General features: G+C 33.1%; 2 long non-coding RNA genes across 2 annotated transcripts; both read left to right on the top strand.

The window, feature by feature from the left end:
* Positions 1-477: 477 nt before the first annotated feature.
* LOC138325455 (uncharacterized) lies at positions 478-6,371 on the top strand. The gene is made up of 3 exons (XR_011208786.1): positions 478-589; positions 1,885-1,919; positions 2,197-6,371. It is a non-coding gene; the product is annotated as an uncharacterized lncRNA (long non-coding RNA).
* Positions 6,372-6,985: 614 nt separating this feature from the next.
* Positions 6,986-10,993, top strand: LOC138325454 (uncharacterized). Its single transcript, XR_011208785.1, has 5 exons — positions 6,986-7,205; positions 8,020-8,118; positions 9,555-9,647; positions 10,253-10,364; positions 10,956-10,993. It is a non-coding gene; the product is annotated as an uncharacterized lncRNA (long non-coding RNA).
* The last annotated feature ends 2,858 nt before the right edge of the window (positions 10,994-13,851 follow it).

Raw genomic sequence — 13,851 nt, 5'->3', positions numbered from 1 at the left:
ACTAGTTCTGTGTAGTTAAAATGTTCATGAGTTTTTGGTAAATTTGCACGTACAGAGTTCATAGCCATATGAAAGTGATTATAGTAAAATAGTCTACGTGTTTAAACTTATAGACAACATGACACAATAAGTATTGACGATTTAGAGAGTTTTCTCTATATCAGGCATAATATAGATAATGAAGAAAATAAGATGAAGATTGGACTTTTCATTTTTAGTTGAAGAAAGGTAATGTTGATTACTCTTTTATCCTCTGGCTTGTATTCTAATTTCATAAGAATGTTCCTTGCGAAACCGATATGTTTTTCCTACCTATATTTCAAATTGTAATACTTAAACAAGAAGGCCAATTCTCTTACAGTATTCTCGATGTGAAGCATACAGAAATACTAAGTATAGAGTTGAGAATGGGATATTTGTGATCACATCTGTTTTTTTCTATATCAAGTCCTGTGATATTATTTTCCTTATCATTATGATCAACAGAGCAGTGTATTCCTAGGGAAGAACTCACAGTTGTAACAGTCCTTGGAACCATTGCCGGCCTTTGTCTGATAACGGCTATTGTCCTGTTCGTTTTACTCTTGCGGTATGTCTACTGATAATTAGAGGTTATTATATGTCAATTTTGATATCGCATCCTTTATCAGCCCGAGACCGCCATATCAGCCCAAGGACCGCAGGCCCGAGGTCTGATATCAGGTCAAGGGCTAATAAAGGGTGCGATATCAAAATTGACATATCATAACCTTTTTATCACACATTCTGAAAAAAAAGAGAAAGAAATTTTAACAATTTAAAAACATGTATTAAAAGGTATTGATCAATGACCGATATTCCACTGGTCATATTGTGGGCCAATTTAATGTTGAAACAGTGGAAAAACTTCATTACATGTACACTGTACATGTATAGGTTTTTTACAAATACATAATCCCCGGTTCAATGAACGAGTTGAAACATAAATTTTAAGCAAAATTAACAAGATCCTAGTGAATGTTAACTATCACTTAAAATGATAATGTTTTCAACAAATTCCGGCAAAGCGGGTTCATTTCAGAATGATCAGTTTTACAACGGACAGGAATTATGATTATGAATTCGACAGAGAAATTAAACTACACGTATTAAACTGTCTAATTTATTCCTGTGTCTCTTCTTGTTGACAAACGTATGTCGTTGATTTTATTTATAACGAATACATTCTTTTTTTTGTTATAATTATGTGAATTGCGATGCTTTGTTTTCGGCACTTTGGACAAAACTCATTTCAACCTGATCTTAGTCAAGACCTTTATCTCCAGTAAAATCATCATGAAACAGACTATTTCTGATTTCTGATATCTTTCTCAATACGTTTATCCGAGAACTATTTTGAAATTGAAAATTGTATCCGTTATTCAACTTATCGTCTGTAGGAAACTGAATCGAAGCGGCAACTCTAAAATCCCGAGCGAAAACCCCGATACATCACTTACTCGGGTTGATAACTCATCGTATCCACCTGGAAATAGGTTGATAATTGTATAATGATATCAAATTATGACGTCATAATGTGATATCAGCCCAGGCGCTGATATGAAGGCACGGACAGCACTAGTATCGCATGGGCAAAACGTTCATTATCAAAAACAAAAGTGTGATAATAGTTATTATATGAATTTTACTAATTTATACAAATTATAAAAATAGGTTTGGTTAATTAACGCGGTCGGCTACGTTTGTTAATTATATATGAGTTATAAGTTTCCGTTTGATGAAAGGCTTTGTCTGTAACCCTATACGGATCCTGTTGTATTTTCTATCAAAAATAATCAGATTAAAATAACCTGATGTACTTGATAACATGTTGCATTAGGTGAGTAAGTGTTTTTGATATTGTAGGTCAAGGTCCATACTCAGAAAAGAGCGAGAAAAAGGTAAGTAAATTATTATTTTTTTACTGTAATATCAATTATAGAATCGGTAAACTTTACAATTCTAACCTGAACGCTATCTTAACATCAAAATCTATGAGAAAAAAAAATCACAGAAAAAATATGTATACATTCAAACTCATAGATTCTGTCAAACTGGGTTTGGATTTATTTTTCATTATTAGGTGCGTATATGAACAGCTTATGATAGCTAACAAAAACATTTTATTTTGATTTAATAATCAGTGTTCATGTAATAAAATCGATGATATTATTGCAGATGCACAGTATGAAGGAATAGATTTAAGTGGCAGAATCGCTCCGAATATCTACGAAAGTGCGACATCCACCATTTCAACAAATTGATTTCGGTCACAACAACGGAATGTAAAACGCTGGACGCATAATGTATATCTATACTTTCATAATATTTGATACACAGGGACTTTCAAAACGAATCAGAGAAGTGGAAAAGAAGAATAGGAGAGAGATAAAATTACAATGGACATCGATTCGGTAGATTTCTATAACTGTAATATGTATCAGGGCTGATCCTTCTTGATGGAGATCTCGGAATCTGTTGCATGCCACTGGTAGCAAAAATATTATATATCTCTTTGAAAATCTGTATAAATCGACAAATAATTAGCATATGTACATACGATTTACATGCAGAAATAAACAACAGAACTATTAACAGATATCGTACCTGTACTACGAACAAATACGTAGGATACCTAGCCATTAACATTATACTCCAACCGGCTTCCTACCAATATGTAGCCTTACAAATGCATCGCGCACTTGTTACATGCAACCGGTGAATTATGCAGACTTATATCCGGACGCTCGAATAACTAGACAAGACATACATTACTTCCGGTGTTTATATTTACAATCTGGCGACACTGCAAGTAAAACACAACCCGTTTTCATCACATAACTTGTATTTAGATGTAAACAAATAGTGCTGACCTCTTTATCAAATTGTCGATAATATTTTTATTTTTCGCTTTGTAAAACTGTCTTATTTTCCGTTCACTTCATACGCAACATTTAACATTGACTATAAATGCTCAAAGAAAAACTACATAAAAACAATGTTTTCTGTAGCTTTTGAGAAGGAAAAATAACAAGCATAAAAACATCTATGTCAACGACTATTTTCTTGGTTTGGTAGAAGTGATTAAAGATGTCCCAACATATCACCACAGGCCCTCAACCTCTGGGTCGCGAGTTTGAATCCTATGTGAGGCAGTTGCGAGTTAATGAGCGCTGGTCGGTGGTTTTTCTCACGGTACTCCGGCTTTCCTCCACCAAAAAACCGGGCATGTCCTTAAATGACCCCGGCTGTTAATAGGACGTTAAACTAATAAAACCAAATCGTCCACTTTATACTCAAGACTTAGCATTAACTAAAAATGTTCAAAGAGAAACTACATAAAAACAAACTAACATATATACATATATGTCAACAACTAATTTCGTGGTTTGATAGAAGTAAAATTTTATCTAGAAAAAATAACCAACTCGAGTGAAGAAGTAACTTGCTTTGTAACTACTAGCATCTATGTCACCATTACGCAATCGTTCAATTTCTAAATAAAACAATTCTGCCATTGACTAAAGGTCAGTTTACTATATCCCCCTGTAAGTAGCACACATGTGAACTCTGCTAGGTTGTATGCTGACAAAAAAAACTCAAAGATATATAATGTCAGTGAATCAGTCAATAAAAAGCTTAAAGCATAAAAGGTTCGAAAAATCGTGAAAAAACGACACATATATATTACACATGTTATCAACTGCAAACCTCTTATAAATGATTGACGTAATCACTGACCCTGTTCATTGCATCAACTGTATAACCTGTTTGTCATGTTTCCGTTCATTATATTTACTGTTAAAATGTACATATTCACAACATAATAATTTTGATTTAGTTATTTGTGATATACATGTATCTAGGTGAGATTGGTTGACTGTGCGTTTTCCCACATAACACAAGTTGATAGTGAATAAAAAGTCTGCTGGTCGTAAGCAGTCAAACCTCGAAAGAGTTCATAATAAAGATACACTGTCTATTTGTGCATAGACCTGGTATACTTCCGGGTTCTCCAATGACAACGACGCAGATTTTACACAATCATGGCTCCCAGAAAAATTGCCTTTCTACAAATTTACTTGTACATGTTCTTTGTCCTTCAAACAAGATCAGAAGGTAAGTACTTATAGACATAAGACAATTCAGATATCACATTCAGGTGAGTGGTATGCGTTCAAGGACTCAAATTTCACGTGGATATTGGTCAATCTAAGGCTATGTAACAATTGGGCTTCACACCTTAATTTTACTTATAGGAATATCATGAATGGTTCATAATAAAAGATGTTGCTGATACTAAAAATAAAAAAATGGAAATATATTCGTTTATAGTAATGCATATGTGGCATTGTGATGCAATGCGTAAACGTATGGTAACAGTGTTCATGGTTGAGTGTGTTTCGGTAATATATATGTAGCACTCGCTATATAGTGTTTAAGAGAGTTATACGAACATATATTGGGCCCATGACACATTTTGTTTTGGTGGGGGCGAAACACTACTTAAAACATGTATCTCATAGACGTCCTTGTAACCTATTTATCTGATAGCCGAACGCTGTTTTAATGTTCAGTTTTATGCTTATAACATACAACTGTGATTTGGATTTGAATACTTAAAAGTGAAGTTATAACTGTTCTATCAATTACTGTAATGACAGACCCACTTACATAACTGATACTTCACAAGGAAGGAGTTATTTCTCGCCTTGATTATTTTCGCTTCATGAAACAAGCAGCCTGTCAGACGTTTTTCCAATGATACATGTGTACAATATATGAAATTTCTTGATTTTTGTGGTGTTGATTCTCCATCGAATTTTTCGATGATTGTTAGAATTACAACGTCCAGTTCACTGTATAACCTCATGAATATTTTTAATTGAAGATGATAATAGTGTTGATATAATATAATAGTTACAGCAGCAATAGTAGTAAATCTGTTGTAATCATATCATCGACCTTTTCTTTTTTTGATTAACATATACGAGTTTACATAATATCCCCAAAGATATAGGTTCGTTGATCAATGTTATCACATTTCCAAAACATTTTCTTAATTAAAAGATTCAATTTGCATCGGGACAGCAGACAAAGCTTACATGAGCCCTATGTACGATTTGATCATATCAGTGGTTATGTTGTTGTATATACATGTATATTCTCCCATACCTACACGTTTAAAAACTGCACTCATGTCGCCTGACGCTGTATTGTATGGCTACTCATGCAATAAAGGCTCGAGACATCACAGCGTCAACACAATTACTATTTTCTCGGTCCAATTTTTACATTTTTTTTCAGAAAGGAAGCTGTGTATTTACTTTAAAAGATACAAACAACGCGATTTGCGTTGACGCATATCTTCATGTATGGACAATTTCCTTGCAGTCGCGTTTTTTATTTAGACTTATCTGTGTTTTACTGTTCACGAAGACATTGACGTCTAAGTTGTACTGTTTGTACCGACTGTTTCTAGGTCGACATTTCGTACCTTCTTGATGGGCCATTAACAAAGAAATGATCCATAGAATACATATCCTATAAAATAAGTGCACAAATCTGCATTAAGGTTGAGAAAACACATAAATGTACATCAGTAAATCATCCCTTAAAACCTGAAAGCACTGATTAATAAAAAGAAGAGCTGTGATTTAATGTGCAACCTATTTTTTTCATACAGTTAAAAAAGATATCACATATATACAATGCATGTAATCATTTCAGTTTTTTAATAAAAAGGTATTCAATATCCACCAGAAATGTGTCTTTTTTAAAGATGTTAGCTTTAGAAATATTAATCAATCACTCTAATAATCACCATAACAATATAAAAGATTTTATCAACTCTAAAACTATTGTCGTAATGATAATACACAGAAATGTGTTATTTTATTTATGGAAAAGGTTATGCATACATATATCAAAAGGTACATTCTCTAAGAAAAAAAAAACAGCAACAATCAAAACACTTGTCAAATCTGATAATTTGATATTTGTTCCATTTATGTAAAGAATATGTATGAATTATTTCCACTCTTGAACTTAACTGTACGAAAAAGAACTATACATATATATAACTAAATAAATGATGGTACAAATATATATTGTAATGCCTACAATGTATTAAGGACCCTTTTCTCTTCCTATGTTGATAATCAACCCGTGTTTGCACTTCAACATTAAGAAGTCGAATGCAACCTAGTAAACAATTCTATTTTCATGATATTGAACAACAATATGGTTTGTTTTGTAAGATATGCATATAGGTTACTACAGTGTCTGTACTCAATTAGCCTTAATTTGATTTAGGAATGTCAGGCATACACATAATTTGGGATAGATTTCAGAATTACTTTTGCAGAAAAACCTATCACTGGGAAAGTCTGCTGTTCAGAGCAATTAGTCACAGCGCTCATTACGCCAGTAAAGCAGTGGATGGCTGTTTTAAGCAAACAATTGAATCCGGTTGCTGTTCACACACGGCACCTGACAAAAAACAAGCCTGGTGGCAAGTTGATCTCGGAAGTCGAGCCACAATTAGTTATATCACCATTTACTATCGAGGTTCGTAAGTTACTAAAATTAACATGCTATCCTATTATAGGTCTAAAATAAATGTTATAAGTCAAATAGTGAACACTCTTGTCATCATTCAAAATAGTATATGACCATACTGTCAATATTCACTTGTATTGTGAATTTAAAAACCGAGAGAGGATAGTTCGTTCAAGTTGTTTCTATAAAAAACATTTTAAAAAGAAAAATAAAACTAATACCTTCTTTCTTTTGTGAAAGGTGAGAAGTTATATACTCCCAATGAATCACTTAATAGATAATAGATAGGTCATATTTTCATTGATATAACGTTAAAGCAATTCATGAACTGGTAATCAGAGTAAGGGTAAAGATAGTTTTTTTTTATTGTTTTTATTTTTTTAGATGAAAGGAAGAGCTAAACGCTTTGCTGGTTACCAATTATATCTATCTAATATCACTGATTATAGAAACGGCGTTCTCTGTTATGAAGACACGAGTAATAGTTTAACCGAGGTAGAACTGGTTATAACCCACCAGTGTCCGTATACAGCTCAATATGTGACCATTTACAACTACAGGAACAATCCAAGAAGGCACGATTGGTATTCTACGTTATCTAGAGCTATGTGAGGTGCAAGTATATGGTAAGTACAATGTTTTTCTCTTTTCATCTTTACACTCACAAATACTCAAAACAAAATATAAGTATTACAAAGGAAGACATAGATATGGTACAAAATTTAGGTATGCATGTATTTTTATTATTTACTTTTAAGGTCAAATTATTTTTATTTGTATATTCTTCTAACTAAAATATTATTGAAGATCGCGCTTAAAATTTATGTTAGTAAATTGGTGGTTTTGAAACTTAATATTATTCCAATATTTGTGAGTGGCCCCTGGTAATGTTTGTATCTATGACCCTCAGTGAAAATATGCATGCATATTTCTAGCTGCTGCATGATCAGGAGCAAAATTAATATATTGACCTAATTAAAGTTGGAACAAATGTAAACTATTTTTTGGTTTGCATTGGATTAAAACATCATATTTTAAACCATAAGCTTAATTTAAAAGATGGTTGGTTATTTGCTAACGTGTTTAAACGATACATAACTTTAAGACAGTTTAGCATTTCGAATGGAAACAATGAAGTATTGTTCTTCTGTCATGCTCGTGCACACTGTTTGTGGCAGTAAATAAGATAAAGCTTTAATGTGCTTGTTCACTCTGATATGATATTCGTTCTAAATCAATATTTAAAGTACTATGGTACACGATGTGAAAATTACATCGTGTTTTTTTTTTTTTGACAAAGTTAGGTTTTCATTTTATAAGTACACGTCAATATATATGAGAATCACGAGAAACCATTAGAGTAATGCTGAGTTTATAGTGTTTTTTTTATCATATCTATATTTATTATTTTATTAATAAAATGAGGAATTACTTATGCAGGTTGTCCAAGACGGACGTACGGATATGGGGACTGTAATGAAATCTGTTCCGACAACTGCTATCTACACAACTGTCACGCTACAAATGGTTCCTGCTTCAGTAAGTACATGAGAGGTTGACAAAACCAAGTATTGACATTGTATATAGAGAATACACGGTTAGTATCTTACAATACAAGGTTTATTTTGGTACGAGACTTAGGAAAGCTGAGATGACGAGACTTTGCCGTGTCCATTTCGGCTTTCCCTTTCCTGTAAACCGAATGAAAGCGCATTCACAAAACAGTATCCGTAATGCTATTCAATGTGATATATCACTGAAACAAAATGAAATTACTTAAAAAAACAATAAATACCCATTAAAGAATTACTTTACAATACATACCTTTGCCGTGAGCCAAGAAAAGACGACACCGCCATACGAGATTTTCGATAGCGTAAAAATGACGTCATTCAGGTGTGAATGTGACGTCACGTTTTGGCGGGACTGAATGACGTTTTCATTCACCGGAAGGTTCAAGTTCTGGGTCAAGTTAGAAAAAGTTCAATCAGTTATGGAACAAATTCACGTGATCGTATTGGCGGATAAACCATTATCGTATTGACGGATAAAGCACAAGTTTATCCGGCGGCAGTCGTTATCGGTCAGTATGTGGGACAGTTGCAGGATAAATCACGGTACTGTCGCAATCTTAGTTTCCACCAGGTCCAAAACAATGTGTCTTTATGCTTATACTTATTTTATATCGTTTTTTTTTCGCAGAAAATCATAGTGTATATTTCCTCATAGCTAGGTCTACAATTCTGTATAAGTTATACTGTATATTTGTATTTATATATTTTTTTTTATTTTGAAGATCTAAATAAAAATCAATAGTCAACATTTAATATGCTTTAATCATGTGTAAATATTTTTAAACGAATATGTACCTGATTTAACTAATTTAAGTTCGAATTCAGGAAACCTCTACCTCTATACAAAAGTTTGAGTTTTATTCTAGAACTACAAAAGTTCAACGTTCAAGAAATTGTTTTTAATCGATAGTTATTAATCGATAATACAATTTAAAAACATGCATTTTTCTGCTAAATTTGTTTGATAAAGTTCTAAATTGTTAACACTTATCTATCTTTTGACTCGAGTTTTGACTTAATCAAAGCTTCATACTATAACTTAGGTATATGCAGCGTATTCCATATAGCAGATCCATTATAATCGTGCCAACCGGGCAAGTGTTCGCTGAATAGAACAACACATTACCAGGCAAAAGCTGTCTAAGCGTACATTATCCAACATGTCATATACCAGTAAGGTTACGCCAGCATCAGATATCTCACAATGCCATATATCCCTGTATCAAACTATGCAAAACAATAGTGATTCCCAAATTTGAGTATTTCAACTTGGAACCCTCACACGAGGCGCACCAGACGAACCGAATCAGTAAGCGGAACTTCGCGTTCCATTTAATGGTACGTTTGGGGTTCATTATACCAGGAACGCTCTGCTTTTTGGGACACGCTGATCGTTTGTAGGTTGTCGGGCGGGTAAACAGGGAGACCTCTGTGATAAAGACTCTACAACTGACAATGAAGGAGGATGTAACATTACCAACGGATCGTTTACAGGTATGACTAAGTACAAGTTCATTCATATTAATATTGACTTATCTATCGCAGTAAAGGCATTATCTAATTATCTAAACGTCGGTATTTAAAGCGAAATGTCTGAGGCAAATTATGATACCTGTTCATGACTTGTTACGTAATTTACTTATTTTATGATCACTACATGCTTGCATAGGTAAATCATCTTAAATACTAGTTACGTCTAATACGAAGTTCGTGTTATAAGTCTTGAGTCTTGGGGCTATATAGGAAACGTCAAACTATCTCAACATAATTCCAATACTAAGTTCGCATCATAAGTCTTAAGTTTTGGGGTTACATAGGAAACGCCAAACTATCTCCACATAATATACAATGTATACATTCTGTACTGCTAAGTTTCCGTCACTGGTAGATTTCTGTTTCCGGTGTTATTTGTTCCGTATTTTTCAAACTTGATATAGTAACATATTTTCAATAATTCATACAAGTTGCCTCTTATGGACAGTTCGCAACAATAATCTGTTACACTTATACACCTAATGATATACAATTTTAGTATGTATAACTTGTTAGCATAGTAAAAATTACTATTTCATTTCGACCGTATTATAATCTATTTACAGATACCAAAGAACAACAACATTATAAAGAGAACATGACGGTTATCGCAATCCTTGCAGTCATTGCAGCTCTCTGTCTGGTAGCAGCCATCGTCTCCTTTGTATTCATGCTACGGTACATCTATATAATATACACCATACATTCCTTTTTCGGATTCATACCAGTTTAATCGACATTATTAATCAGAATGTGTTTGGATTTTTTTAATATGGTTGCACCAATACGAGTTGATATAAAACCCACACCTACATTTCGAAGTCTGCATGGGGACCGATATGGTCGAATGATTTCACCATAAAATTTAAGCATGACTTGTATGAGTAAAGCCAAATATACCCTATATGATAATTATTCATCTAGAACCCATGCTATATGGTTAATGTTCGTTTACTTTTGGCCTGTTTTATATATATTTGTGTAGTTGATATAAGCCGTATGCGTTTTTAAAAACAAACACTGTTGGTTAGTGTGTAATGTTTACGCGTTTTGTAACTACATGGGGCATTGTTTCAATTATAAATTTGATTTCACCTTGTGTTTCATTTTTACTTTCTGATCGATTTATATTTCAAACGTTTGTTACGAGTGTTGCGTCAGTCTAACGTATTTACGGTATACCAGCTCTTTCACAATGTAATTACTTTGTAGTATGTATATTTTACGGATACTCATCATATAAGTGTATACAATATTTTTCCTTTGTAGATTAAGATCCACCCTCAGAAAAGAGCAGGAAAATGGTTCGTATTCGTCTTGTTATTGCAAAGCATGTGTGAAGACAGTCATAAAAACATACAATGCCAGCTATTCAATGAGTTAAAACTCCGAATTTCATGGTTATTTAATGCCAATGGAAACTCTTGCATTTTTGTTTGTTTGAAATAAAATTCGACAGGACAAAGCTAAGTGATATGATGTGGTAAAACAATTAGTCTAAAATCAAGTATTATCAGATGATGATCTTTTCGTTAGGTCTTAGTGAAAACAACAACTAAGTTTGGTCTAAAATGGCGGCAGTTAAATAAGATGAGTTTCTAAATCTGGTTTCAGAAGGAGACAACTTTTGATGACAATCAGCGTTTCGCTATCGCGAGGTCTTAGAACCATGTGAAAACAATTGTTCCCTGATAAAATATATAATCTAAGTAGAAAGTGGATCTTTTGCACAGGAATGGTGGCATATCAGTACAAAAATATTTAGAAAAAAATTTTTTTTAATGTGTTTTTGAGTTTATTCTTTTGCACAATATTACCACGATTTTTTTTTATTATAGATGGACATTACGAAACAATCGACTTGGGAAATGCAACCAACAGGAAACCTATGAAAGCACGGCACCCAAGATTTAGAACGACTGATTGTACAAGAGGAAAAGTAAACAACTAAACGCCATGTTTCGGATATGACCCACAGTTTATCGAATAATAACTATGATATGTTTCAAATTATCATCATTACTTTGTACAAATCAGGTACAAGAGTAATTTCTTAATTTCCTAGATCATTCAATGTGTATATTATAAGCTTAGTATCTGTAACGGAATAACCAACCAGGTATATAGCGATATCAATGACATGCAATTGTTATACATAAGCCAACTGTAACAACAAACAATTTTTCTATGATATAAACCCCGTAAATGAAGCTGATTTGACATGACATGTACATGTACAATGTATTAAAGACTGATCGAACTTGTTTGCAAGGATTTCCCATATCTATCAACATTTAAAGCTAGAACATGGAAAGATATTATAACATATCATGTTTGTATATAGCTATATGTATGACATATGTTTTATTAACATCGAACTTATATTTCCAAACCATATACTTTGTATTATTTAACTATACCCGACCATATACAAACCACATAGACTCGACCACATTGCCATCATTTCGAAGCACTATCTTCCCCAACAAGCGATTAGGATTTTTTATTGATGACCTTACTTACTCAACTCGAAGTCCCCCTATACCCACTCGCATTGAACTTTACAAAACACATATAGCTATTCTGAACGTACGTATAAGCGAATGTTGTAATGGGTCCACTAAACAGTTCGTAGAAGAATATCATGTATTCCTTGTTTACTTAATATTATGTACTGTTGTACAGTAATTATTTAATTGAAGATGATATTTTGTTTTTATTTCATACAGTTTGGTATATTTGGTCTTTATTCTCTACGTATGATTTTAATCTGAATTGTCTTCGCGATAAATACATTTTCAAAGGATATGACGCCCCCATAGTTTATTACGTGCTCATCGCTTTTTCAGCGACACAATATCAAGATATTGCTGTTTTATTTCATACAGTTCATATATTTGGTCATTTTTATTCTCTATCTGATTTAATCTGAATTGTCTTTGCAAGATGAAATAGAATACTTCAAAGGATTATGACGTAGTATTTTCGTGCTCATCGCTTGTCAGCGACACTAAATATGAAAAGATATTGTAGATGCATTAAAGTTGAACAGTCGGGCAATAATGCCTAAAGTATCAGGTTAAAATTTAACTTATAGGTAGTCCAGTGTAATTCTTTCTACGATATCTCATAGGAAAAATAAATTACTCGTCAAAACCTGTATAGCGTACAATTTTGACTATCCCCTAATGCGCCCCGTTACACAGCACTACAAGTATGGGGAATTCTAATACGTTTCAACCTACCACGGCTGACTAGATGTTCCAAAGCAAAACAATTTCACGACGTCGTTGGCCGAAAAAATGATTTTAATATTTGATGTATTGTACATATATTATTGCCGACGGTGCCCAGTGCTTACAGAGATATATACATGTTCCTCTTGCTGTATGCTGATTTAAACATTATATAAAGACAATGTCGCATTTAGCTACCTGCTTAACTTCTGGCCGACTTCGCCGCGTTCTTTATTTGTTCACGATGACACTCATTACTGGGGGCCATGTGGAAGGTAATGAAATACGACACTTTAATGCGCCTAATTGTGTTCTTAGTACTCAATACTACTTCATATTATAACAATGAAGGACCATTTTGGAGATCCACATGGTGTTATACCACCATTGTAGACTCTATAAATATTAGTTTAACACCATTTTCCACATGGGACATTAGCAGTATTATATTGCATGTTTTGTTCATTCAACAGACACCTCAAAAATACTCAATTATAATAATAAAGAGTCATTATCTGTCTATAAGTCTTTAATTCAACAAGTTGTGGGTGGTACAAATGTTTTGTCAGGTGTTGTAACAGGTGGATTAATATTTTGATTTGTTTCTGTTTATCTTTCATGGTGACCATGAATAGGTTGAATTATACACAAATATACACTATAAACGGTTCTTATTTTTAGGGTCTCATTGATAAAAGGAACCATTGATAGACTAGACCAATAATAATGCTATGTCGAAAACGGCTTCGGCAGTTTTAACGTCAAATGCAAACATATTATGCGGACCTATTCTTTGAAAAATTACATTCAACATATTTAAAAAATACAAAATTTAAAACAAACTAATTTATTTCATTTCCAACTTTTATCATCATTACAAACTCATTACAAACTCCTTCCGGTTTCCACCAACGTTCTACATCCTCATA

The sequence above is a fragment of the Argopecten irradians genome, chromosome 6 (assembly GCF_041381155.1).
Source record: "Argopecten irradians isolate NY chromosome 6, Ai_NY, whole genome shotgun sequence".
NCBI classification, from domain to species: Eukaryota; Metazoa; Mollusca; class Bivalvia; order Pectinida; family Pectinidae; genus Argopecten; species Argopecten irradians.
This window is presented reverse-complemented; position numbering and strand designations above follow the sequence as displayed.